Source organism: Neophocaena asiaeorientalis, unplaced genomic scaffold, assembly GCF_003031525.2.
Source record: "Neophocaena asiaeorientalis asiaeorientalis breed wild unplaced genomic scaffold, Neophocaena_asiaeorientalis_V1.1 scaffold110, whole genome shotgun sequence".
Lineage (NCBI taxonomy): Eukaryota > Metazoa > Chordata > Mammalia > Artiodactyla > Phocoenidae > Neophocaena > Neophocaena asiaeorientalis.
Window position 1 is genome coordinate 6105345 of NW_020175053.1, and position 4481 is coordinate 6109825.

Genomic DNA, 4481 nt, shown 5'->3' on the forward strand with positions numbered 1-4481 from the left:
CTACAAACTCAGAGCACAGGAGAACTGGGAGGCCCTGGGAGAACCGCCAGGCCCTGGGAGGAGGTGAGATCCCAAGAGTGACCTGAAACCCCAGAGAAGGGGGTGATCCCCAGCCTGGGGCTGCTCCAGGAAGCCTGCAGGGCCTGAGGGTCTGAGGGCTGGAGGGGGGTTCTGGACCAGGGCCCTGGTTAGGGGATACAGAGATGGGGCTCATCCTGAGGGGCTGTGGCTGGTCCAGGGACCCCAAGTTCCAGGTCTGTTTCCCAGCTTTGGAAATGAGCGTGGGGCCTTGAATGTCGAGGCCACGGTAAGTCCTGGCAGGAGCAGGAAGGGCACGGGCCTCCACACCTCCTCTCCCTCCGAAGCCCAACCCCTGTTCACAGGCTCAGGCTCCCTGAGGCTATTGGGCGTCATGGCAACTTGGGCAGGAAGCGGCTGCCATGGCAACTGGTGTCCAGGGAGGTGCACACTGCATGACAAGGAGGGCCTTGGCCTGGCTCTTTCCACGACGAACTTGAGCCTCGCTTCCTGCCATGGCAAGGAAATCTGACGATGCAGACTCTCCCCGACCCCATCCTGGAGCCCTGACTCAATTCAGACCCTCACCCCAATCAACAAGGATTTGCAGGGTGCCCCGCATACATTACCTTACCTGTCCCCATTTGTGGAAATGCCACCAAAGCTGAGGTTCCCTCTGAGAGCCCCCCACCCTCTGGGCCATTCTCAAGCTCAGGGGCACTTCACAAGGACCACAGGGAGGGTGTGAGGAAGGTTTCAGGGTGTTGGGTTCTTCAGGGCTGGGCTGTGAGCCACCAGCAAACTTCCCAGATGGGGCGCAGCCAGGGTAAAGGTTGCATCCAGGAACATGGGGTTCCAGGCCGGGACACGGTGGGTGGGGCCGAGGCTCCTGTGTCATGGGGTGTCCCAAGCACCCCCTCCTGCAGCCCCACCTGGGTGCCCTGCCTGGCTCCTGAGACTTGAGGCCTCTGCTAGCAGTTCCCGGGTTGCAGCCACTGTCCTTGCTGTTATTACAGGGGATCCCCAGTCTCCATGAGGAGATCCCCTCTCCCCATTTAACGTTCCCAGGCACCTGCTGGCACCTGACAGGGCGCCGCTCCCCGCCCCACCCCAGAGGCCCCCTCTTCCCCTGGTGGCTAAGCAGAGTCTGCTCAGGGGAGAGTTCAGGGGACCGCTGATGCCTGAGTGGGGCTCCAGGCCCATCTTTCCCAGCCCATCCCCAGCCAGAGCCTGTTGCTAATGCTTCACAGATGCAACCCTAGAAACAGAGTGACCTCCTGGGGCTGGGCCACCTGTGTCCAGGTAGACACAGCCTGTGAGCTGTACATGCCCCCTCCTCTGTGGGTGGCCCCCGTCCAGCAGCCCCTGTAGTGTATCTGTCCTACAAAGAGGACAGGAGTGAGACCATCAGCAGATAAGGGATTTTGACAGACTTTTTCAGACAGGAAGCGGGAAGCGGGGGCTGACATAGCAGGACAGGGGCTGACATCACCTGCGTGTGGACGAGGCAGGGCATAAAAACTGGGCTGGCTAGGAGACGGCTTGGGGTGGCCTCCAGCACGTGTGAGGGACGGCAGGTGACACGGGGACTGCCAGGCAAACTCCCCAAGCTGTCCCCTTCTCCAGACGTCTGCCCAGAGGCAGGAGGCCTTCCTTCCAGGGGACTGACTTTGGGACACCCCGGCTGCTAACGGGGAGAGAAACTCCTCAGCTCCATCCTGCCTCCCTATGCACAGGAGTAGAAAAGCCAGACATTTGAGGACAGGGACTAATAGGAAGTCCTACCAAACAGAAAAAAAGAATCACAAAGAGATAAAGCAGGAAGCAAAAGTTCCCCTCCCTGCAAAATCCACGTTATCCCTAAAACAGAACAGGAAGCTCTGAAAAAAGAATAAGGGCACACAACGAACAATGGAGATGTCTTGAAATTTTAAAGCACGATTGCAGCACGGCCTGTGGGCAGCAGCTCCAGGGACTGTGGAGCCCCTGAATTCCTGTGGGAAAATGCCCTCCGAGCTGACTCTGCCCAAACTCAGCCAACAAGCGTGAGGTCAGAGTAAGATGCTTTCAGACTTGTGAGGTGTCTCATGATCTAGTCACAAGGGGCAGATGGCTCCCAATCTCAGAGGCTAAAACAAGCACAAGTCAGTCGGGCCTCGGCGACTTGGCTGGCCCCACGTGGTGGGTCTCTGTGGTCTCACTGGGCTCTTCAACCTAGCTCCTGGCAGCTGGGGACCCGCTGGGATGACCAGAGCCTCCCTCCCCAAAACGTGGTATCTGAGAGCAAGGTCGTGCCCCCCTCCCACCACAGAGGGTCCCCAGAGCAGCAAGACAGTCACAGCCCAACACACAAGCACTGTTCAGGTCTCTGCTGGTAAGACTCCACTGGCCCTAGCGAACCCCCAGGCTAGCCCAGAGCCCAGGGTCACATCGCAGAGGGCCAAGGACCCGGGGACAGGAGGGATTTGCGGCTGTTTCCACCACACAGGCACTCGGGTTTCCACCAACCCACCTTTCTGAGGACGCTGCTTGAGGATGTGCTTCCACAGAACAAGGGAGGGAACTGAGAAAGAGGAGGATGTGAGGCAGGGGCTCCAGGAGCAGCAGGGGTGCAGTGGGACAGATAGCACCACACAATGTTGTAGGAAGGGAGGAGAAACCATTGTGGGGCGGGGGCTGGATCTGTTTCCGCATGGGAGGCACGCTCTGCTGTCACTGAAAAGACCCCTAAAGTGGTGAAGAGCAGGCTGGACTCTGGTCCCATCACTGAATAGGCCATGGCCTCAGGCAAGTGTCTTCACGCCTCAGTCCCCCGCCTACAGGGAGAGGATAATAATAGTCCTTGCAGGACCATCGAATGTTCAATAAATGATTTTTTAAAAAAAACTTGGAGATACGTTAGGTGAAAAGGCCAGGCTGTAGGATGATCTCTTCTGTGTGAAGAGAGACCATGAGACATGCGGCCACCTCCAGAAAGGTCTCAGCCACGGGGATCACAGGCTGGGAGCAGGGTCACACTGGACACTTCCTGTTGTTTGACTTTGTTCTAACCATGTGTCTGCATGATCTGCTGTACATTTTAAGAAAATAGCTGAGGTGGGTGTGGTGGGGACGATGCAGAGGGGGTGACCCCCTGAGGTTACTTGAGGAACAGGGACATGGTGGGAGGGGCCCTGCCAGCCCTGCTCTGACCACCACCCCAGCCCATTATGACCTCCCTGGCCATGCCCAGGCCTTTGTGACAGGTGCCCCTGAGGCACCTGTGAGCCATGACACCCAGAGGGCCCTCAGACTTGTGAGGTGTCTCATGATCTAGTCCCAAGGGGCAGATGGCTCACAGGGCCATCTGTAAGAGGGTGGCAGCTCAGGCCAGGCCAAAGCCTAGGCCTGGAGTCAGGAAGGGGCCACAGGGAGGTATGGAGGGGCCGAAAACCCTGGGACCCCGTGGCCACTCCCACCCCCAGTGCCCCCAACCCCCAGCTTCGAGCAGCCATGGAGGATGCCTGGACCCACCCTGCCAGGGGTTTGTAAGGTGGCCCTGCATGGTGCCTCTCAGCTCCACCCACTCAGTGGAGTCTGCCAGGCCTTTCCCAGCCCCGGGGACAGGGGATGGGGGGCCCAGGGTCGGTGACGAGGTACCTGGGAACTTTATCACAGCTGAAGAGGGAGAGATGCAGCGACAGAGGCCAGGAGACCACCCGGCGGAGGTGAGACAAGGAAAAGTAGAGACGGGGCTGGGGTGGGGCTGGCCCCTGCACTCAGGCCGAGAGCAGGGGACACCCACGCAGGGGGTGGGGCTCAGCTCAGGGCCCAGACCCTGCCCTTGCCCGCCCCTGACCCCGGGGGCAGGGACCCCGGCCTCGCCCAGGGCAGCCCCCTCCCAGCTCCAGAGCATGCTCCTGGGGCCTGCAGAGCAGTCCTTTCTCCAGCTGGAGCAGGAGAACCAGAATCTGGTGAGTGCGCTCCCAGCCCTCCCAGGCCCCAAGCCCTCCACCACCGCCCACTTCGACCTCCTGCCTATGAAGTGGCTGTTCCCATCTCTCTGCCCCCACCCCCAGAAAAGGCAGAACCAGGACCTGCGGGAGCAGCTGGGGGCCCTCCTGGGGCCGGGGCAGCAGTTCCTGCCCTTGTGCCCGGAGCACTTGAGCTGCACGGCCCTGACCTGGGTGAGTGCGTGGCGGGGTGCAGCCCCAGTAGGACAATGGGAGGCTCTGGGGAGCTCCCTGCCACTCCATGCGCTACCCCCACCCCACTCCTAAGCAGTCCTTGACCACGGATGCTGCTGATGGCCTTGGGGCTGAGCCGGTGGCTCCTCTGCAGCCCCTTGAGCAGGCCAGCGCCCGGCCCCTGAAGGACAGGGCCCCTCTGCAGCTGCTGCAGCAGGAGCTGTGCCGGGGGAAAGAGTCCTTCGTGCAGCAGTCCCAGGTGGGCCCTGGAGGCCGGGGGCGTGCGGGAAGGAAGGA